Source organism: Pseudorca crassidens, chromosome 3, assembly GCF_039906515.1.
Source record: "Pseudorca crassidens isolate mPseCra1 chromosome 3, mPseCra1.hap1, whole genome shotgun sequence".
Lineage (NCBI taxonomy): Eukaryota > Metazoa > Chordata > Mammalia > Artiodactyla > Delphinidae > Pseudorca > Pseudorca crassidens.
In genome coordinates this window covers 55,452,578-55,477,083 of record NC_090298.1, presented here as the reverse complement: position 1 = coordinate 55,477,083, position 24,506 = coordinate 55,452,578, and the positions used below count along the sequence as shown (strand labels likewise).

Below are 24,506 nucleotides of genomic sequence, written 5' to 3'. Positions count from 1 at the left end.
GGGCAAAGAAGGATCCTCCCCTAGAGGCTTCAGAGGGAGCGTGGCCTTGCTGACACTTTGATTTCAGACTGTGAAACAATCAATTTCCAGAACTGTGAGACAATAAATTTCTCTTGTTTAAAGCCACCGAGATTGTGGTACTTTGTTATGGCAGCCCTGTGAAATGAATACAGTTAAGTGTACAGAAAACTGAGCATGTGAAGAAAGACTTTTTTTTTTTAACTCCAAGGAAAATAAAAACTTGTTCCGGAAAAGGGAAAGTAACCACGTGACTTAACTGTTAAGAATTTAATAGAGTACTATAAATATTGATTTTTAATCTTACCAAAATTATAATATACTGGAAAGTATATATGTGTGTGTGTGTGTGTGTGTGTGTGTGTATGAAATCATCTTTCACAGTGCAAAGTCAATATAAAATGCCTAAACTGAAGTGTCAGGAAGTAGCAACATACACACATTATTCAGAAACATGAAGGTAAAGGGTAAATGATTCAGTTAAAAGAGCTGAAAGTCACTGCCTCTTGGGAGCAGGAAACAGGAGGTGGGCACTGCTGGGACTGCTGTGTTTTTGGAATGAGACAGAACTATTTGACTCTTTAAGCTATGTGTACGAATAACTTTCATATAAAGAAAAGCTACTTAAAAAAGGAAAGGAAAAATTGAATCTATGAAGCAAATTACTTGTAGAACTAAGGAATGTGCTGACCTTAGACAAAAGTAGAAAATAGAATACATTTATTTTGGGGGCTAGTTATCCATTGATCTACATCTGTTTCCTGAGCAGTGGGGGAGGAGGGCACAGGGGAGGGTCAGAGTTCTTTTATAAATCCTTCACGTCTCCCTTTGTCCCATATTCAAGTCCTGCTTTTATATAGAAATGATAACTTCTGTTACCTTGAGTTTCTAATTACAGTCTAAAACCATAAAGTTCATTTTAACGGGGATCTTTCCTTAAAACTGAAGGAGGTTCTCAAGGTGAATGGCATACGTATATGTTTCCTGGGAGTGGGAGTTACAGGCACTTCAAAAAAAATTTATTTATTTATGTCTGTGTTGGGTCTTCGTTGCGGTGCACGAGCTTCTCTTGTGGAGCATGGGCTCTAGGTGCGTGGGCTTCAGTAGTTGTGGCATGTGGGCTCAGTAGTTGTGGCTCGCGGGCTCTAGAGTGCAGGCTCAGTAGTTGTGGTGCACGGGCACAGTTGCTCCGCGGCACGTGGGATCTTCCCGGACCAGGGCTTGAACCCGTGTCTCCTGCATTGGCAGGCGGATTCTTAACCACTGCGCCACCGGGGAAGTCCCTACAGGCAGTTTCTTATCCCACTGGAATTCTGAGTCAGATTCATTTCTGACTAGTAGCTGAGAGCTGAGTGTACTTGGCCTCTTACAGTGATCTTAAGGCAGAGGCCCTCTCAGTCCTTGACCCCAGCCTGTCCTTAATCCTCCTGGAGGGAAGCGTCCAGCCTGCACTGCTGCTTTTCACCGTCAGAGGGCAGTAGGGCCTCAAGTGCCCAGGGAAGGAGGGGGAAAGATGCTTAGCACCTGGAGAGTAGGAGGAAGTGTCTCACAGTGTTTGCACTTAAAGCATGTTGGTAGCTAGATATTGCATTGGCAGAAATGGTGCGTTTTCTTCTAAATTTTGTGCCAATCCAAAAAGTCAGGAAGTTTGATTTTAATGCATTTGCCATGGCTATCTATTTCACTAGGAGCCAGGAATTTATTAGGAAAACGAAGAGAATTGAAAGAATAAGTTTAGACTGGCATTTCCCCATTTTCCTACTTACAGAATAGATTTGGTACCTATTCTGAAAGAACACGGTGTCAGCTCGAATGATGCTCTGCTTTCTTCCCTATTATTCTAAAATAGATGTGCTTCTTACACGCATGGATAGACCATTTACCTTTTATTTGTATCTCAGGGACAAATCTGGCTTATTAGCGTGGTTATTTGTAAGCGGCTAACCTGGTTCCCTGTGCTGTTGTAACACTATCTTGATGGGTTGCTGTGAAAATGTGAAGATGTCTGTCAGGCAGGAAAAATTATGTAAAAATGATGTGGGTACAGAAAATGGGATCGACAAAATGTAATAAACTCCTCCTGGGCTGAAGAGCAGAGCTGCATATGTAATGAAGTACTTTAGGATTACGTCACCTTTTATATAACATCTGGCAGTGACTTTTATTTCAGAGCTCATTTGAAGAAGCCAGGCTCTTTTCTTCTCCCCAAGACTGCCTTTATCTGAAAGAAGAAAGAAAGAACTGTTAGATTTTGCATGCAAAGAAAGCCAGAGTGGCTAGATAATTCCCTTAGGGTAACGGAGAAAGGAAAAAGAAATTGAAAAAGGTCAGGTGAACACAGCAGAAGGAATGAAGAGGTTTGTGTGATTCTTAGTGAAATTGGACCAGTCTAAGCAACCAGACAGGTAATCTGGGTGGCTCTACCCTTCCCTCTTCCCTCCGCTGCCTCTATAGACCTGACCCAAGAATGCTTGGGAAAGAATGTTTCCTTAAATATTTTGTCTGAAGTAAGAGATTGAGAAAATTATTGAGATGATGTAGGTAAATCCTAATATTTCTTCCTTTGGCTTTGGAGGAAAAAGAGGTTTCCTCTAAACCAACACCTTTCTCCCCTAGTTATATCCAGACTTTCTGATCTATCACAATAGATTATTCAGTTGATCAGCTCACCATTTAAATTTGCCTAGACAAACAATGGTGAAAGGTCTTCAGTGACATTGAGTGGGACTTCATTCCTTTGAAGGCAGGAACCAGGAGGGGAGAAGACCCTCTTTGCACCTCCCCTTTCTCCTCTCTCACAGCTTCTCTGAGCATGCTCCCCTCTGTACAACCTGGACCCTGCTAAATCATGTTTGCCAGCCTCATTGTATTCCTTCATCATGTTTTTAAAAATCTTTCATTCTTGCTTTAACCTTAGAAATGCCCTTTCCTGTATTTCAAGGCCATGTCTACAATTCAGAAGACGTGGTGTCTTTACTTTTCTACCTAATGCATTCCCAACAATGTGTTTGCAAGTCAGTTGGATGTTTGAAAGTTGAACAATAGATTTGCATGTTGTCAGGAAGAATTTGTTCTCAGGGAGCTAAAGTATTTGATGAAATCCCTAATTATGGCTTCTGCCAGTGCCACCTCCCTCAGGTCTTGGCAACCCTGTGAGTGGGTAAGAACAGGCACATGGGCTGGAGTGGGTGGCAGCTGCCAGTCATTGTGGGCTGGGGAAGTTGATCCAGGAATCTCTCCTTCCAAGACTTAGCTTTCCTTCTCTCAGCTCAGCTTGGAAGGGCAAGGGCTGCGGTAAGAGGATCTGGTTCTCACCCCACTCCCAAGACTAACCACATGTGACCCCTCTGAGGTGCTGGACAAGGATTTAGTGGAGCAGTGACATGGACGGGGTTGGTCAAAGGGTACCCTCAGGGTTGGGGATCCTGTGTGAGCTGGCAAACTCCAGACTCTGTGGCCCATGATCTCTGCAGTCCTCAGTGGCAGAGGATGGCCCTTCAACTTGGCCGTGTAGACTCATCTATAGCATTATGGGGAAGAAGTGCTAGGGGAGGAGATTCTTCTGTTGTCTCAACTTGGACCTGGCCCCTCCTCCCAGTAGCTGCGGCTGCCTGACATGAGATAATTCTATCATTATTCTAAGGCAATTTAGGAAAGACTGAATTTTGAGTATGAAATGTTTGAAGATGTCAGTGTTGGATAGTTGATAGTGTGGTAGCCTGGACATAACATGCATACATGACGTGCAACCCCAAAACTTAGCATCATAAAGCAACAACATTTAATTATATCTCATTTTGTGGGTCAGGAATTTGGGCAGTGCTTGGCTGGGCGGCTCTTCTGCTCCACCTGGCATTGACAGAGGTTACTTGGTGCTCTTCAGTTGGTGGCTGGTTTGGGCTGAGGGTTCAAGATGATTTTACCCACATGCTTGATGTCTTGATAGGAATGGCTTTGGCCCTTTTTCCCTCTCCATGCAGTTTTAGGGCATCTCCACATGCTGTCCCTAGGAGGGCAGTTAAATTTTTACACAGTGCCTTGCTTAGGACTCTAGAAGAACGAGGAGAAAGCCACCAGTTCTCTTAAAGACTGGAGTAGGAATTGACATAGCACCAATTATGCCATACTCCACTGGTCAAAGGAGTCACAGGGCAACCCAGAATCTAGAAGAATGGAAACAGATCCCACCTCCCAAGGAGAGGCGTGTCAAGAATTTGTGGCCATCTTTTTTTTTTTTTTTGCAGTATGCGGGCCTCTCACTGTTGTGGCCTCTCCCGTTGCGGAGCACAGGCTCTGGACGCGCAGGCTCAGCGGCCATGGCTCACGGGCCCAGCCGCTCCGCAGCATGTGGGATCTTCCCGGACCGGGGCACGAACCCGTGTCCCCTGCATTGGCAGGCGGACTCTCAACCACTGCACCACCAGGGAAGCCCTGTGGCCATCTTTGATCTACCACATGTGGGTTGCATAAATATAGACCATGTGGAAGTGGAGGAACAGAGAATATGGGGATGAGGGGGGGACTCTCCCTTGTCTTTGCTTCCTAACTAGGAATTATAGTTTTTCCAAGGGTTTTGGGTTCATTGGGAAGACTAAGGTCACCCTTTCTGCTGCTACCTGAGGAAAATGTACTTCTGCTGAATGAGGGCAGTACTGAGGTTTGTGTCCCCCTTTGTGCTTTTGGTTCAAAGCAAAGCTCTTGTTAAAGTGCTTAGCAGCACTGATGGTAGGTGCACTGGAAAAACATAAGTGGGTAATGTCTGAAGGAACTTTGGAGATGATCTTGGCAAGTTTCCAAAGGAAGAGTTGTAACATTTCTCATTTTCTCTGCCATTTCACACAGCTGTGCCAATGACTAAACAAGCAATGGATTAAGCAGGTTTTCAGATTTTTCTTTTTTATATAGAGTAGAGGAGGGGAAAAGAGAGAATTTTTTTTCAGCCTAATGTAACTACTTATAATTTCCTTTGTCTATAAGTTCAATACAAGATCCTAGAAAAAGTCTTAGTAAAAAAGACAACAGTAGTATGTTTTTCACTATTATAGATATGATACAATACTGGCAGTGTCCTGGGGTCCTCTTTCAGACACTCATTTAATTTAATTATTTTATTTTATTTTATTGAAATATAGTTGATTTACAATGTTGTGTTAGTTTCAGGTGTACAGCACAGTGACTGAGTTATATATAATAACTGAAAAAAAAATATATATATATTCTGTCTCAGATTCTTTTCCCTTACAGGTTATTACAAAAAATTGAGTATAGTTCCCTGTCCTATACAGTAGATCATTGTTGGTTATCTGTTTTATATATAATAGTGTGTATGGGTTAATCCCAACCTCCTAATTTATAACTGATTAGTTTTTGAAAAGATATGCACATAGTACACATTTTAAAAAAAATATTTATTTATTTTGGCTGCGTTGGGTCTTTGTTGCTGCGTGCAGGCTTTCTCTAGTTGCAGCGAGCGGGGGCTACTCTTCATTGCGGTGCACGGGCTTCTCATTGCAGTGGCTTCTCTTGTTGTGGAGCATGGTCTCTAGGCACACGGGCTTCAGTAGCTGTGGCTCGTGGGCCCTAGAGCACAGGTTCAGTAGTTGTGGCGCACGGGCTTAGTTGCTCCGCGGCATGTGGGATCTTCCTGGACCAGGGCTCGAACCCGTGTCCCCCGCATTTGCAGGTGGATTCTTAACCACTGCGCCACCAGGGAAGTCCCAGTACAAATTTTAAGGGAACAAAAGGCATAGAATAAAAATCTCCTCCACATTGCTATCCCTGAGTCCCTCATGTCCCTTCCTCGGAGGCAGTCATTCTTTTTTGTATGTACTTCTAGACAAATTCTGTGCATGTACAAATACCCCAACACATGTGTGTGTGTAATTATGGGATATATAATTAAATACAGTGGTTCCTCCCTTATCCATGGTTTTGCTTTCTGCGTTTAGTTCCCTGAGGTCAACTGAGGTCCGAAAATATTAAATGGAAAATTTCAGAAATAAAGAGTTCATAAGTTTTAAATTGTGTGCTGTTCTGAGTACCGTGATAAAATCTCTCCCTGTCCCGCTCTGTCCCACCTGGGATGTGAATCATCGTATCCCGCCGTAGTGGCCGTCTTGATTATCAGATGACTGTCGCTGGATCGCAGTGCTCAAGTCGCTCTTATTTTACTTAATAATGGCCCCAACGTGCAAGGGTAGTGATGCTGGCAACTCGGATCTGCCATAAAGCGCTTCCTTTAAGTGAAAAGGTGAAAGCTCTTGACTTAATAAGGAAAGGAAAAAAAAACTGGATGCTGAGTTTGCTAAGATCTAGGTAAGAACGAATCTTGTATTTTGAAATTGTGAAGAGGGAAAAAGAAATTCATGCAAGTTTTACTGTCCTGCCTCAAACTGCAAAAGTTATGGTCACGCGTAACTAAGTGCTTAGTTGAGATGGAAAAGGTATTACACTTGTGCAATAATATATTTTGAGAGAGAGAGAAAGAAGGGGGGGGACCACATTCACATAACTTATTTCAATATATTGTTATAATTATTCTATTTTATTACTAGCTATTGTTAATCTCTTACTGTGCCTAATTTATAAATTAAACTTTATCATGGTTTCTATACATACATACCCATGGTATGCATGGTGTGAATATATAAGAAAAAATATAGTATATAAAGGGTTTTGTAGTATCTGTGGTTTCAGGCATCACTGGGGGGTCTTGGAACTTATCTCCCACAGATATGGGGGGGACTCCTGTGTCCTTTCCTTCCAGAAAGAGAAGCATGCTGTATAGTGTTTTGTACCTTGCTTTTTCATGGAACAATATGTTAGAAATTGTCCCATATTAGTAACTGTAAATTAACTTCTTTTTTCCTAAGAGCTACATAATATTTTGTTGCATGAACATAGTATCATCTATATCTATCTATATATTACTTTAAACTAGTCTCCTGTTGATGAATATTTAGGTTGTGGCCAATCTTTTATATTCTATTTATATCATCTATTATAAGCAACACCACAATGAATAGTCTTTGGCATGCAATAATATTTGTGCAATATGTGAGACTATATGTAGAAATGGAATTGTGGAGTGAGGGGTGTGAACACTGTAATTCTTATATCTATTACCAAATAATCCTCCAGGTGTTTCTATTAGTTTATATTCCTCTACCCAGCTTTCATTTTAGATTCTGGGGATTGTCAGTGGAATCTGTTCTGAGGAGGTCATAGGTGAGGAAATAGGAGGTAAGATTGAACAAGGAAAGATCTACACTTGTGCTTTTATATCATCCTCATAAAATGAGATTTCTAAGTGGTTTACCAAATATTTTGGCAAAATAGACCAAGTATCAGGCAGTCCTCTCTGCTAGGAAGCCTGCCACATGGAGTAATGAGAAGATTGGCCTCTCTGATAAGAATCTGTTTCCAGTTCGACATTGCCAGTGCTCACTGTGAGGTCTTGACTAAGCCAGTCAGCCTTTCTTTTTTTTTTTTTGCGGTACGCGGGCCTCTCACTGTTACTGTTGTGGCCTCTCCCGTTGCGGAGCACAGGCTCCGGATGCACAGGCTCAGCGGCCATGGCTTACGGGCCCAGCCGCTCCGCGGCATGTGGAATCTTCCCGGACCGGGGCACGAACCTGCGTCCCCTGCATCGGCAGGCGGACTCTCAACCACTGTGCCAGCAGGGAAGCCCTGTCAGCCTTTCTTTGACCTCAGTTTTCTTGTTTGTCAAATGAGTATTATGAGTGAATGATCTGAAGAATCTTTGGATCCAAAATTACTTAGTTCTGTGGAACTCCCTTCACATTTTATAACATATTAAAAACTCCTATAGAGGAATATAATATAGAGCTATATAATTTGCAAGGCCCCATGCAAAATGAAAATGTAGGGCCCCCTATTCAAAAATTATTAAGAATGTCAACACAGCCACAATGGAGCATTAAGCTAAGTGTGGGCTCTTGTAAGCACAGGGACCCTGTGCACCTGTGCATAAGCCCATGAAGCTTGTCCTGCTCCTTTCAAGATCCTGCCGTCAAATCAGTGGTTTACTTAGGCTTAAGCTTTTGGTGGCAGTTTGACAAAGACATGTGCTTGATACATGCCCCCCCCCCCCAGCCCCCAGTTCTTTTCTGGAGAAAGGTGCTTTGGTCCATAGCCCCTGGCTAAAGAAGCTGCCTTATCTTGTGCAATGGGCACCTGATGATTGGACCAGACGTAGACACCTGACCCAAGCGCAGCCAATTCATAGGCTGGTGAGTAGCTTGTAAGGAGGCTGACAGGAAAAGCTTCTGACCAATACGAGTTAAGTAATTACAATGGGAAACAGACTCTGTAGTTTGATCTGAGAAACATGGAGAGGATCAGCCAGTTGGTTTGGGGCTTAGGGGTGAGAGTGGGAGCAGATAGGTAGAGAAAGGAGGAGCTGCATGTTACCCTGTGTAACTGAACAGTGAACCCTCACGTCTTGAGGTAGCCTAAGTGAAGTTATTTCTGTCCTTTCCAACCCAAAGAGCATAATTAGCCCAGTGTAATGCTAGAGCATGGCTTCAGCCTATTAATGTTTAAGCCATCTAGGGAGTGTGGCTTAAGAACAATTAGAAGTATGGAAAATAGGAAAAAAGCTCCCAAGTCCTGTTTTCTCCTTCATCTGCCAGCTACTGCATTGGAATCAGCTGGTGAGTAGCCTGTGCTGGGCAGGTGAGGTGTGATCTGAGCTCACTGAGGGCCGCCCTTCTGTCTTTTTCCTGCTTCATTTATTCATGTCATAGCCAACTTTCTTACATATCCCTAGGACTTTTTTCTCAACTTCTCCTAAGTTATTCTTGACACCTTGTTCTACTTCCAGTGGAGTAGCCCTGGGAAATATGTAGCTGTCAAACGTGTAACAAGACATGCATCTTCTTGGTATATATCTTTTCCCTTCTGTTGGACTATGCTAATGGATCCCTGGAGTCTGCAGCGGGCTGAGGCAGGAGGTGCACTGAATGACCTCTCCAGGCCTTTCACAGCTCAGCCATGCTGAGGAAAGGATTTCAATATAGTCATTTGCCAAGCCCTCGTTGTAGAACGTCTATGTAATCGTTTGATGCTTTTCCCTTACCTTCACAGTTCAGTAGAAGCTGAGTTTGCTGGTCTTTAGATGAATAACTGACTGATTTGGTCTGGAATGTCATATAACTTATCACTGACAGTAATTTACTTTCGGGGATGCATTAAAACCTGTGGCGTGTGGGTGCGTTACTTACAATAACATACCGCACGGAGTGGCCTGTGTAAATGAGTCAGGCATAAAACTGCACAAGGCAAACTGGATCCTGTTTCACTAGAATCACTGTAGCCTGAGCAGCCTGGGTAAACATGACATGGGACTCTCATCCTCCTCCTAGGTGCCTCTTGGGCAGGGCACAGTTTAGCTGTTGATGGGGTAGACTAGGAAAACAAACCATCTGTTAGCATTAAATGTGGAGAAAGGGATATTTCTCTTTGCCTTTACATTCATGCACTCACCTCCAATGTCCGGTCCTGAAAAGGCTTGGGTCCAGGAGGGGAAACAAAGGTGAAAGGCCTAGAGTTCTATATTCTTCCTTGCCTGGGCCATTTGCTATACTTTGCCAACACCCAATGAATATTTTGGTGAGCATTAGTGCCGGGACGGGCTTGAGCCTGTGGACTGTCTGTGGTGATTACTATGGGAATATACTAGAGCCATGTGTGGGCATCAGTTTTGTACATAGGAAGGGGGAAAATGAACCTGCTAATATTTCCAGGTTCAGATTTTGCTGTAATTTCCGGGAACCTAAGCCTTTGCCCATCTCTGTTTTCTCCTCATAAAAGGAGGTGCTAACACTGATGGTACCCTTAATGCTGAGATAAAATCCCCACATATATGATTGCAATAGTTCTTGTTTCCATGACATATATCCAGGTTTTTGAAAATAATAAGGATTTTAATCATATTTTCTTAGTAGAAGAGTTAATATTTAGGGAAATCTGGCTGATTGAACAGTAGCTCAGAAATAGTTATCACGTGTATTTATTATTTTAAAAAATTTATTAAGAGGCCACAGTATTAACAGAATACTGGGTGGGGTGAACCAGGAGGCTGACACTTCTCTAGGCATTTAAAGCATTGTCAGTAAAATGCCTCCAAGAGCTACAAAAGCAACATGGCAATAGAAGTGAGAGGAAAAGAACTCTTATGGATTTGAAACTGATTATCCTGAGGAATTCCAGAGGGGAAATTAATGGCTCATTCCTGTGAGGCAGAGAGACTAAGGGCAGATTACCATAGTGATCTCTACTAGCAGCAATTTGGTTTATTTTATCATTTCTATTTCCCATTTGGTTATGAGAACATTCTCATAAACTCACATCTTTCACAGCCCACACACTAAGTTCTGAAAGCAATGTCATTTAACTTACCACCAAATATAGACCTGTCGTTGAACACTACCCATTTATACAGAATCATGGTTCCCTCTGCAAAATCCTCAAAGAGGACAAAATAAATGGCATAAACAGAACACAGGGTCAAGGTCTCCTCTTTCTATATGATGCTGCCGTGACTTTGCATTTGGTGAGTAATGAGGCTCCCGCCCCCGTGAGGCAAGGCTGGTGATGGTTGCCCACATGGACCCACAGACTCTGGTGTCGACTAGGAGAGAGAGCATACAATTTGTGGACTACATGAAGTGTTTGTGAGCAGCAGACATTAGGCAAAACTGTGAGATATTCCAGAGGCCAGAATGAATGAGGAAATTGGGTAATACGACAGAACATTTCCCTTAAGAATGTGCCCCACTTCCTTTTATCCTGGTTCCAAAATGTTCAAACAGTCTAAAAGAATATAGAGTAAAATGATACATCCTAACTTCTCATCCCTTCTGATTTTTACTCCCCTCCCCAGAGGTAGCCACTGTTTTTTTTTTAGTGTGTAAACCTTTTATACCCAAGTATATGTATGTATTCAAGTGCGTATGGTTTTTTTAAGTAAATGGGATATTATAAACATTGTCCTGTCACTTAGCGATATGTCTTAGAGAATATAAATAGATAACCTAAATTCTTTTAAAATGTAGTGTCATTCTCCCTTAGGTGGACATTTAGCGTTCTCTACTATAAACAGTACTGCAGTGAATATCCTTGTTTATGCTTCTTTGTGCACAGATGCAAGCATTTCTCCAGAAGAGAGGCTTACTGGTGAAATTTCTGGGTAGAATTTTATGTGTATTTTTCACATTGACAGATGTTGCCAAATTGCTTTCCTAAAAGAATACTGATTTTCATTCCCATCATCAGTGTATGAGAGGATTCATTTTTCCCATATCCTTGACAACTCTGTATATATTATCAATCTTGTTAATTTTTACCCATGTGGTGGATGAAGAGGAATGACTTAGTTGTTTTAATTTGTATTTCCTTGATTAGTAAGAGCTGAGCACGTTTCCCAACAAATGGACCCTTTGCATTTGTTCTGTGAAATGTCTGTTCTTGTCCATTGCACCTTTTTTTTTTTTTCCCCCTGTGGTGGTGGTATTTTATTTTCTCACAGCCACCCCATAAGGACATTAGGGAGCTTTTCTGTTTCGGCTGAGATTCCCTCAGGGACCAGCGCTAGTGTTGGAATTAAGATGATAGGAACCAGTATCCTCTTGTATGTGCTCTGTGTTTCTTGATAGGACAGGGGTGCAGGGGCAGAGGCCCACAGCTTACAGTAGATGCACTTTATCATTTAGCTCAAACCTCCTCCTCATTTTTTTTTCCTTTGGTAAGTGTACCATCTTATATTATCCCAGGAAATATTTTTTTCAGATAGGAACTGAGGCATATTTTTTTCTCTTTTGACAAATGCCATGTAGTTAAACCTCTCAGCATAATTGGTCCTCTTTCAAAGATTTTTCGTGTGGAATATTTATAGTGAAATGTAAGTCTGTCTGGTATGTAAACAGAGTTAATTACAGCTATTATACTCTCCCTTACACTTCTCAGTGATTGCTTAGAATGTCACGTCTTGATATACTTTCAAGAAAATTGGAATTTAAAAATTCGTTTTGAAAAGAAGGCAGAAGAAAAAATGAGAGTTCTGTGGGATGGATAAAGTGCTTAATGTTCTTTTGGTGGGTAGAGTCAATAATATTACCTTTCCTGAGTAACGAGAAAAACTATGTTTACCTGAATTTCATGTCTGTTGTCATTGCTTTTTTTTTTGGCTGAGTTCTTTTATTTTAGTTGTGTGTTGCCGTTGACTAGATAAAATAAATCAGAAATAGGCTCAATTAGTGCCATTTCTTAGATAGGCTGGAAAAATATTCTTACCAAGGAAGTATAAGAAAAGGAAGAAATATCCAGAATCAGTATTTCATCTGCAGATATGGTACTGATACTTGATAATTTTTTTTTTTTTAAACACAGACTGCCTGGATTATCAGTCTGACTCCAGTCTGACTCCAGTCTGACTCTTTTGATACTTAAAAAAAAAAAAATTATTTATTTATTTTTGGCTGCGTTGGGTCTTAGTTGAGGCATGCGGGATATTTTGTTGCGGCGTGCGGGCTTCTCTCTAGTTGTGGCACGCGGGCTCCATATTTGCGGCACGCGGGCTCAGTTGCCCCGTGGCATGTTGGATCTTAGTTCCCCCAGCAGGGATCGAACCCATGTCCTCTGCATTGGAAGGCAGATTCTTAACCACTGGACCACCAGGGAGGTCCCTTGACAATGTTTTTTTAACTCTCTTTTTCCAGGTTACATCAGTCTGAGGGGAGAGGCTTGGAAAACTAAGGTGAGGGTGATGGTCACAAATAATTTTAAGCCTGAACACTTACCAGGCAGAATCATTAGGACCTCAACCTTTTCGTCTCTCTTCTACTTTCCAAGCTCTCTCCCTTTCTTTGGCCTGGTCCTGGTTGATGCCCATAGTCTCTGTGGAGACTCTCACCCTTTCAAATGTCTGTCCTGCTAGTGTCAGTGCTGATCTTTGTTTTGGAGCTGGTTGGCCTCCCCTGGGAGTTCCTGCCCACCAACTTCATGACCTTATGCCTACCTACTGATCCTTTTCACTCTGTTTCCTCGCCCATGTTACAGTTCCCTAAGTGAGGAACATCCCGAGGGGTAGTCTAGATCTTTCTGTCCTTCTAATACTCTTGGTTTTAAGGAGATTTAGACAACCAATCCCAAGGATGGGTTGAGGACATTTGAATGGCACCAAACAGTGCTACAGAATTTCACCTTTTTTATTAGCACCAAACCAGTGACCCAGGAAGACATCTAGGGGCCTCATTAACCTCCTGTTTCAGGAAGGGGGGTTATCTACCAAACACAGTTCTCTTAGAGATCGGGGTAGGGATGGAGGCAGAGTTTTAGAGACTCTGCCAATTGGTCCTCTTGGCCAGGAAATCCATAAATTCCTCAGGTACAAAAGACTCCCTGAGAGCTGAGTCTGCTCTGATGTTGCTTAGGAGGTGGTCATGCAAATTCAATCCCACTTCTGAAGATCTTCGGAAGCATCTTAAAAAAGGAAATTCTTCCACAAATGTGCTGACCTGATATTCCACTTAAATACCTAGAGTCTTAATTAAACCAATTTTTCAGCCATTTTCTAAAGCAATTCTCCAGGGATATCAATAGCTCTCCCTATTTTCTTTTTCTTTTTTTTTTTAGTTGCAGCATATGGACTTCTTAGTTGTGGCATGTGGACTCTTAGTTGTGGCATGCATGAAGGATCTAGTTCCCAGACCAGGGATCGAACCCAGGTCCCCAGCTTTGGGAGCATGGAGTCTTACCCACTGGACCACCAGGAAGTCCTGCCCTCTCTATTTTCTGCAAATGATAATGAAGTCATGGAAATTGGACTTTATGGGAAACCTGATCATATCTCTAGTCCTAGCACAATCTCTCCTTCATCTTAACCTTTTACTCTGCATCACCAGAACTTGCATTAGGCCATCCTAGCTGTGTCAGTGCTTTTCACCATGGGCTTCCTCAGTCAAGAGCATTTATTGAGTATCCATGTGGCCGGGACCAATACCATAAGAAATTGAGTCTCTGCTCTTAAAACCCTTGTAATGGAGTTGACCCTGTTGGTTCAGGTACAGGCTAGAATGTGGCCCCCAGGACATCAGAGGTCACAGGTTTTGTCAGTTCAAGCGTACACAGAGACCTCCAAGATAGGCTGCAGAGGTCCAGCATTTCAGGAGGGAGGTATATAGTGTAATCTTTCAGAGCATAGACTTTCAAGGCAGATAGACCTGGGTCCAAATTTTGGCTCCACCATCTGTTAGCTGTGTGCCCTTAGACAAATTTCTTAACCTCTTCACACCTTAGTTTCTTATTTTGTAAAAGAGGAGTGATAATGTAATACTTGCCTCACGTAGACTTGTGTTGAGGATTAGATTTAAAAAAGGCCTAGCACAGAGCCTGGAACACAGTAAGTGCCTAATAAATGATAGCCTTCATATAAAGTGGGCTACTGGCCTCTCCTTGGAATCTACTTGTCCCAAGGAGGGCCCAAAGACAGAAATAACTACAGAGATATAGAACATTTAGACTATACTAAGGGAGAGGTGCGTTTTTTTCTATTGAGAGACAATGACCCCTGATAGGAAAGGCTCAATTGAAGGCCTTGTTAAAAAACGAATTTGCTTTTTTCCCCTCAGGGCAATAAAAAATATTGAATCCACCTACTTTTAAGAACAGGGAACATAGCTCTTTACTCAATAAATAACCTGAGAACAGATTTCTAGAAATTTAAGGGACCTCAGAGACCATCGGTATAATCTCTTTATTTAACTGTTGAGGGCCAGAAATATAAACTGACTATGTCATAATTACCCTCCTTCACCATGAGAGACCATAGGAAGAGACCCTTCTAAGTCTAACACTAGCATTTTCCACTATACTGTGTGCCTAGTTGTTCAGTAAAACAAGAGGGAGAGGAAGAGAGAAAGAAGATATTGAGAGGAGAGAGAGAGAAGGAAAAGGAGTTAGAGCAGGGAGGGAGATTCACATAGAGGAAGGTACAGAGAGAGAATGAGGAAAGGAAGAAACAAGGTGGTTACTTCCAACAGCAATAGTTTCGTTAAATGTACATCATGTCGAGCTAAACTAAACTTCTTTTCTTCTTTGATGAGGTCTGTCATTCTAAATGAATGTCTGGATGAATGAGAGAATCTCATTACCAGTTGGGAGTCTATGGCAATAATTCAGATGAGAAATAATAATGACATGAACTAGGGTGGCAGTGATAGAGATGGTTCCAGAGGTTGGATTTGGGATATATGTCAGAGAGACAGAGATACATATTGTTGCATTGGATGATGGGAGGAAAGGAATGGAAGGGGAAAGAATGAGTCCAAAGTTTTTGAGTCGAATAATTAGACAGATGGTGCTAACCATTTACTGAGATGGGGTAAGCCTTTGGACATGCTATATTTGATTTCCCAGGAAAAATTCTGAGTGCACAGTTGGCTATTTGAGTCAGGAGCTCCGCAGAGATCAAGGCTGAAGATATAAATTTGGGAGTTGTCAGTATAAAGCTATTTATGGGCCTGGATGAGATCATCCGTAGATGGAATGACTGTAGAAAGGAGAAGAACGCTGAGTCTAGAGTACTTCATCTTTTAGAGGGGCAGCAGAGGAAGGGGCTAGCACACGAGACCCAGGAGTAATTAGTGCAGGAAGTGCTAAAGATATGGGTTACGTGAGTCTTAGCTAGTAGTTTTGTTTTTTTTAAAAATTTATTTATTTATTTATATTTATTTTTGGCTGCATTGGGTCTTTGTTGCTGCCCCTGGGCTATCTCCAGTTGTGGTGAGCGGGGGCTACTCTGTTGCGGTGTGCGGGCTTCTCATTGCAGTGACTTCTCTTGTTGCGAAGCACGGGCTCCAGGCGCACGGGCTTCGGTAGTTGTGGCACACGGGCTCGGTAGTTGTGGCACACGGGCTCAGTAGTTGTGGCTCGCGGGCTCTAGAGTGTAGGCTCAGTAGTTGTGGTGCACGGGCTTAGTTGCTCTGCGGCATGTGGGATTTTCCTGGACCAGGGCTCGAACCCGTGTCCCCTGTATTGGCAGGCAATTCTCAACCACTGTGACACTGGGGAAGTCCTGTTTTTTTTTTTTTTTTTAAATTAAAAATTTTCTTTTTGGCTGTGGTGCATGCGGGATCTTAGTTCCCCAACCAGGAATTGGACCCGTGCTCCCTGCAGTGGAAGCTTGGAGTCTTAACCACTGGACTGTCAGGAAATTCCTTAGCTAGTAGTTTAATAGAATCGTTTCTAAGGGAAGAATGGAATATGGAAGAATGTGGGCTGGATTGAGGTACAGATAGGTGGGTTAGGACTGTGTGTACCAAAGTAGTGTCAAACAACGAACCAGTGGAAACTTGAAGAAGATCTGTAGGAGAGGACCTCGGGTCTTGCTCCTGTCTCATGAGCCTGGTTAGAAAAAACCTCTCAGGTAGAAAGAATTTGGGTCAGACTTGCAGTGATACAAAGATGGAGAGATAGTTATCACATCAGATTGATTAGTAGGTGTTTTTTTTCTTTTACATCTTTATTGGAGTGTAATTTCTTTACAATATTGTGTTAGTTTCAGCTGTATAACAAAGTGAATCAGTTATATGTACACATATATCCCCATATCTCCTCCCTCTTGCATCTCCCTTCCTCCCACCCTCCCTATGCCACCCCTCTAGGTGGTCACAAAGCACGGAGCTGATCTCCCTGTGCTATGCGGCTGCTTCCCACTAGCTATCTATTTTACATTTGGTAGTGTGTATATGTCCATGCCACTCTATCACTTCGTCCCAGCTTACCCTTCCCCCTCCCCGTCTCCTCAAGTCCATTCTCTACATCTGTGTCTTTATTCCTGTCCTGCCCGTAGGTTCTTCAGAACCAATTTTTTGTTTTTAGAGTCCATATATATGTGTTAGCATACGGTATTTGTTTTTCTCTTTCTGACTTACTTCACTGTGTATGACAGACTCTAGGTGAAGGGATAAAGAAGATGTGGCACATATATGCAATGGAATATTACTCAGCCATAAAAAGAAACGAAATTGAGTTGTTCAATAGTAATAGTAGTGAGGTGACTTGTAGGTTTTGAAAGACACCGTGAGCCATAGTAGATGCTCTGTGTCTGTTGTGCTGAACCAAGCATGGCCTGTTGAGGTGCTGGCCTAGAATGGCAGCCTTGAGAGTGGAGGATTGGAGTCTAGAGACATTGGAAAAAGAAGTGGTGGCAGGATTTTATGACTTAAATAACTGGTTATAGGTGATGAGGGAGAGGAACGAGGCCCAACTGATTCAAGGGTACAATAATTAGATATGTTTTTACTGTAGGAAGGAAGAGTAATTAAAAAAAAAAGCCAACATGAGCTAGTAACTCATTTTCTTTATCAGAACCATTAGTAACTCATAGTTTGAATTTATATAGTTGTTTCTGTATATTGAAGGGATGATAAAAATTTAGTAAAAATAATTATAGCAAATTGTCTCTTCCATCCTTAAAAGATTACTAATTAACCAATTAATGTGTTTCTGTTTGCATAAAGCTGAGAGCCGAAGCCAAACAGTATAATAAGATCAGTTCAGACATCCCTTTTTGATGGTTTGCCAGTTGAATATTGATACGACTGTATTTATTTATGAGGTTGCTGATAATTTGAATTGCCTTGTGAGGGCCTGAGTTGTTTTGCAAAACCATTCTCTCCTGCTTAACTAAATGGCATTAATCTTACCTCTCCGAAAGCACTGACTTCTGGCCAAACAGAGATTTCTGTCTTATATTGAAGATGCTCTCAGTGATTGGGCTTGTGTGAGTGCCATGCCTGAAAGGCCTGCAGCTTTTTCTACCCTTCAGAGCCTTTGCTAGGCTCCTGGATGGTATTCGTGAAGTGGCAGGAGGTATGTTCAACTTTCTTAAGGTAAAAACTCTTTCAAGCACTTATTTATATAAGCACTCATTTACATATAATTGCTTTCCTAATCCTACTTTGAACTCACGTTCAAATAAGGAATGAATGTTATTGCTTTAAAAAACTCTCAAATTTTGACTTCTCTGGTACTGCCTATGAAATCAGTCCAAGGTCATAAGTTTTACTATATATGTCATTTTGTGCGCTTTACGCCTGACTTGCTTATATAAGAACATCAGCCACTTAAATTGAGAGAAGAGTTTTTATCTCTTCTTGCCAAGTTCTGAACATGATGCCATATATTTAGATTAGTTCAATAGGTATTAGAATAGTAGGAATTTAGAGCTGGAATGGAAATTAGATATTATCTTGTCTGCTTCCTTCCTTTTTCAGATGGAGGAAAAGAGGTGAAGTTATTTAGTCAAGTTCATACACTTAACAGATGACAGAGATGCTGTGGTCTCACTGCATCTTATCGGGTGGCACATGATTTCGGTTTGTCTTATTACTAGTGATGTTAACTTTGATCATTTGATAAAGGTGGTGTCTGTCTGGTTTTTCTATTACAAAGTTATTAACTTTCTTTTTCTAATTAAGTATTTTTTGGGGAGTTACATTGAGACTATGAATATATTTCTTTCCTCATCAAACTTTTGTTAGCTATTTAAAAATTTTATTTATTGAGGTATCATTGATTTACAGTGTTATATAAGTTTTAGGTATACAACATAGTGACTCACAGTTTTTAAAGATTATACTCCATTTATAAAATATTGGCTGTATTCCCTGTGCTGTACAATATATCCTGTAGCCTATCTATTTTATACATAGTTTTTACCTCTTAATCCCCTACCCCTATTTTGTTCCTCCCTCCTTCCCTCTCCCCACGGGTAACCACTAGTTTGTTCTCCATGTTTGTGGGTCTGTTTCTTTTTTGTTATAGTCACTGGTTTGTTTTATTTTTTAGATTCCACATGTGAGTGATAACATACAGTATTTGTCTTTCTCTATCTGCCTTATATCACTAAGCATAATACCCTCCAGGTCCATCCATGTTGTTGCAAATGGCAAAATTTTGTTACTTTTTTATGGCTGAGTAGTATTACATTGTATATATGTACCACACCTTCTTTATCTGTTCATCTGTTAATGGACACTTAGGTTGCTTCCATATCTTGGCTGTTGTAAATAATGCTGCTATAACATTGGGGTACATGTATCTTTTTGAATTAGTGTTTTCATTTTCTTTAGATATACCGAGGAGTGGAATTGCTCGGTCATATGGCAGTTCTATGTTTAGTTTTTCGAGGAACCTGAATACTGTTTCCCACAGTGGCTTCACCAAGTTACATTCCCACCAACAGTGTACAAGGGTTCCCTTTTCTCCACATCCTCACCAACATTTATTATTTGTGTTCTTTTTGATAATAGCCATTCTGACAGGTGTAGGATGATATCTCATTGTGGCTTTGATTTGCATTTCTCTGATGATTAGTGATGTTGAGAATCTTTTCATGTGCCTGTCGGCCACCTGCATTTCCTGTTTGGAAAAATGTCTATTCATGTCTTCTGCCCATTTTTTAACCGGGTTGTTTGTTTGTGTTTTGATATTGATTTGTATGAGCTGTTTATATATTTTGGGTATTAACCTCTTATCGATCATATCATTTGCATATATTTCTCCCATTCAGTAGGTTTTTTCATTTTGTTGATGGTTTCCTTTGCTGTGCAAAAGCTTTTAAGTTTAATTAGGCCCCATTTGCTTATTTTGCTTTTATTTCCTTTGCCTTAGGAGACAGATCTAAAAAAGTATCGCTATGATTTATGCCAAAGAATGTTCTGCCTATGATTTCTTCTAGGAGTTTTATGGTTTCATGTCTTACATTTAGGCCTTTAATCCATTAAAAAAATTTAAAAATTTTTAAATAAATTTATTTATTTATCTGTCTTTTGGCTGTGTTGGGTCTTTGTTGCTGCGCACGGGCTTTCTCTAGTTGCGGTGAGTGGGAGCTACTCTTTGTTGAGGTGCATGGGCTTCTCATTGCGGTGGCTTTTCTTGTTGTGGAGCGCGGGCTCTAGGTGCGCAGGCATCAGTAGTTGTGGCACATGGGCTCAGTAGTTGTGGATCGTGGGATCTCTAGAGTGCAGGTTCAGTAGTTGGGGCACAAGGGCTTAGTTGCTCCATGGCATCTTTAATCCATTTTGAGTTTATTTTTGTATATGGTGTGAAAAAGTGTTCTAATTTCATTCTTTTACATGAAGCTGTCTAGTTTTCCCAGCACCACTTATTGAAGAGGCTGTCTTTTCTGCATTGTATATTCTTGCCTCTTTTGATGTAGACTAATTGACCATAAGTGTCTGGGCTCTCTATTCTGTTCCATTGATCTGCATACACTTTTACCAGTATTATCCATTGATGTTTTGTGACTGAATTAATTATTACTATGATGGGTACCAAATGGTGATTTTTAAAATTCTATCATTCCTTCTATTAAGATTAGTTGGCATTAGTTCTATTAAGTAAGATTACTGTAAAGAAAAGTTTTCTCTTTCCCCATTTGGATTCCTATATTTCTTTGACTCATAGATTTCTTTTTTATTCAATGGCCTATAATCTATTTCTATTACTACTTATTTTGATAGCCGAATTGTCCCAGATAGGCCAGGGGGAGGTACATCAAGCGGTTTCTGTGTCTTTTTGACGTGTCTCTATCATTTTATCTTCCTCATTTAAGTTTTAAATTGTGGCAAAATACATAAAACATCAAATTTACCATTTTAACAGTTTTTAAAGTGTGCCATTCAGTGGCATTAAGTACATTCGTGATGTTGTGCGACCATCACCACTCTCTAGTTGCAGAATATTTTCGTCATCCCAAATGGAAACCCATACCCATTAAAGCATTCACTCTCCACTCCCCCATCCCTCTAGTCCCTGCAACCAAAAATCTGCTATCTGTCTCAATGGATTTGGATATTTTGGATATTTCAATTAATGAAATCATACAGTATGTGGTCTTTTATGTCTAGCTTCTTCCATTTAGCATAAGGTCTTCAAGATTCATTTATGTTGTATCATGTATCAGTACTTCATTTTTTTGGCTACACTACATGGCTTGTGGGATCTTAGTTCTCCGACCAGGGATTGAACCCCAGGCCAAAGCAGTGAAAGTGCTGAGACCTAACCACTGGATGTCCAGGGAATTCTCAGTACTTCATTTTTTATGGTTGAATAATATTCCATTGTATGGATATGCCATTTTGTTTATTCGTTCATCTCTTGATGAACATTTGTGTTGTTTTCACCTTTAGGCTAATATAAATAGTGCTACTATGAAAATTCTTATACAAGTTTTTGTTTGAGAACTTGTTTTTAATTATTTTAGGTGTATACTACCAGTAGAATTGCTGGATCATATGGTAATTATATGTTTTTTTAATTTTTTTTTTGCGGTACGCGGGCCTCTCACTGCTGTGGCCTCTCCTGTCGTGGAGCACAGGCTCCGGACGTGCAGGCTCAGCGGCCATGGCTCATGGGCTCAGCCGCTCCGCGGCATGTGGGATGTTCCCGGACCGGGGCATGAACCCGTGTCCCCTGCATCGGCAGGTGGACTCTCAAGCACTGCGCCACCAGGGAAGCCTGGTAATTATATGTTTAACATGTTGATGAACCTCCAAACTGTTTTCCACAGTGGCTGTACAATTTTGCATTTCCATCAGCAATATATGAGGCTTCCAATTTCTTCATATCCTTGCCAATACTTATTTTCCCTCTTTTGATTATAGCCATCCTAGTGAATGTGAAGTGGTATCTAATTACAGTTCGATTTGCATTTCCCTAATGACTAATGATGTTAAGCATCTTTTGCTGTGCTTGTTTGGCCCTTTATATATCTTATACGGAGAAATGACTATTCAGTCCGTTTTTATTTACTTTTTTTTTTTTTTTTGCGGTATGCGGGCCTTTTACTGTTGTGGCCTCTACCGTTGCGGAGCACAGGCTCCGGACGCACAGGCCCATCGGCCGTGGCTCACGGGCCCAGCCTCTCCGCGGCATGTGGGATCTTCCCGGACCGGGGCACGAACCCGTGTCCCCGGCATTGGCAGGCGGACTCCCAACCACTGCGCCACCAGGGAAGCCCCAGTCCATTTTTAAATTGGGTTATTTGTCTTTTTTGTTGTTGAGTTGCAGCAGTTCTTTATATATTCTGGATACTAGACCCTTATCAGATTTATGATTTTCAAATATCTTGTTCCATTCTGCCAGCTGTATTTTCATTCTTGACAGATACTCTCTTTGATGCACAAAATATTTAAAATTTTGATGAAATCCAATTTATCTGTTTTTTCCTTTTGTTGCTATGCTTTTGGTGTCATGTCTAAGAAACCATTGCCAAAAAAAAAAAAAAACCATTGCCAACGTCATGAAAATTTACCCTTATGTTTTCTCCTAAGAGTTTTATAGTTTTAGCTCTCACATTTAGGTCTTTGTTCCATTTTGTGTTAATTTTTTATATATGATGTGAGGTAGGGGTTTGATTCCATTCCTCTGCATGCAGATATTCAGTTCTCCTAAGCACCATTTGGTTATTTTTAATTTTTGAATTTTATTTTATTTATTTTTTATACAGCAGGATCTTATTAGTTACCCATTTTATACATACTAGTGTATATGTGTCAACCCTAATCTCCCAATTCATGCCACCACGACCCCCGACTCCCAGCTCCTTTCCCCTCTTGGTGTCCATATGTTTGTTCTCTACATCTGTGTCTCTATTTCTGCCCTTCAAACCAGCTCATCTGTACCATTTTTCTAGGTTCCACGTATATGCATTAATATACAATATTTGTTTTTCTCTTTCTGACTTACTACACTCTGTGTGACAATCTCTGGACCCAACCATATCTCTGCAAATGACCCAATTTCATTCCTTTTCATGGCTGAGTAATATTCCATTGTAGATATGTACCACATCTTCTTTATCCATTCATCTGCTGATGGGCATTTAGGTTGCTTCCATGACCTGGCTATTGTAAATAGTGCTGCAATGAACATTGGGGTGCATGTGTCTTTTTGAATTATGGTTTTCTCTGGATATATGCCCAGTAGTGCGATTGCTGGGTCATATGGTAATTCTATTTTTAGCTTTTTAAGGAACCTCCATACTGTTCTCCATAGTGGCTGTATCAACTTACATTCCCACTAACAGTGCAAGAGGGTTCCCTTATCTCCACACCCTCTCCAGCATTTCTTGTTTGTAGATTTTCTGATGATGCCCATTCTAACTGGTGTGAGGTGATACCTCATTGTAGTTTTGATTTGCATTTCTCTAATAATTAGTGATGTTGAGCAGCTTTTCATGTACTTCTTGGCCATCTGCATGTCTTTGGAGAAATATCTATTTAGGTCTTCTTCCCATTTTTTGACTGGGTTGTTTGTTTTTTTAATATTGAGCTGCATGAGCTGTTTATATATTTGGGAGATTAATCCTTTGTCCGTTGATTTATTTGCAAATATTCTTCTCCCATTCTGAGGGTTGTCTTTTCGTCTTGTTTGTAGTTTCCTTTACTTTGCAAAAGCTTTGAAGTTTCATTGGGTCCCATTTGTTTATTTTTGTTTTTATTTCCATTACTCTAGGAGGTGGATCAAAAAATATCTTGCTGTGTTTTATGTCAAAGAGTGTTCTTCCTATGTTTTCCTCTAAGAGTTTAATCGTGTCGGGTCTTACATTTAGGTCTCTAATCCATTTTGAGTTTATTTTTGTGTATGGTGTTAGGGAGTGTTCTAATTTCATTCTTTTACATGTAGCTGTCCAGTTTTCCCAGCACCACTTATTGAAGAGGCTGTCTTTCTCCATGGTATATCCTTGCCTCCTTTGTCATAGATTAATTGACCGTAGGTGTGTGGGTTTATCTCTGGGCTTTCTATCCTGTTCCAGTGATCTATATTTCTGTTTTTGAAAGCGCCATTTGTTGAAGAGACTGTTCTCCCACTCCATCACATTTTTAGGCTTTAGAGTTTTATTCAGATTCTTCGGTTTTATATTTGTATTTAATTTTTCTTATGTATAAAACCTTGTTTTTCATTTATATGCATTTTTTTGTTTCCAACATACTATAGCTTTACTTTTCAGTAAAGTATATAGACAGAGTTTAATATTTCTTTGCAGGTAGTTTTGTCTTTTTTTGTTGTTTTTTCCAAGCTTTATTTTGAGGTATAACTGACAAATAAAATTGTATATATTTAAGGTGTATGATTTTACGATTTGATATAAGTGTACATTGTGAAGGACTACCACAATCAAGTTAATCAAAACATCTATCACCTCACATGGTTACTTTGTGTGTGTGTGTGTGTGTGTGTGTGGCTAGAACACTTAAGAATTACTTTCCTAGCAAATTTCAAGTACACAGTACAGTACTATTAACCATGTTGTAATAGTCACCATGTTGTACTACTTTTAATTTTTAAAATAGGTATTTCTATTTTTAATTTTTTGAGGAACCTCCATACTGTTTTCTGTAGTGGCTACACCAATTTACATTCCCACCAACGCAAGCACTTCTTAATTTCTAGACTAA

General features: G+C 40.7%; 1 long non-coding RNA gene across 1 annotated transcript in view; it reads left to right on the top strand.

The window, feature by feature from the left end:
• The first annotated feature begins 2,212 nt into the window (after window positions 1-2,212).
• Window positions 2,213-24,506, top strand: part of LOC137220711 (uncharacterized) — a 583,372-nt gene continuing 561,078 nt past the window's right edge. The window contains exon 1 of the long non-coding RNA XR_010941755.1: window positions 2,213-2,423. This is a non-coding gene — a long non-coding RNA (uncharacterized lncRNA). The remainder of the gene's footprint in view (window positions 2,424-24,506) is intronic.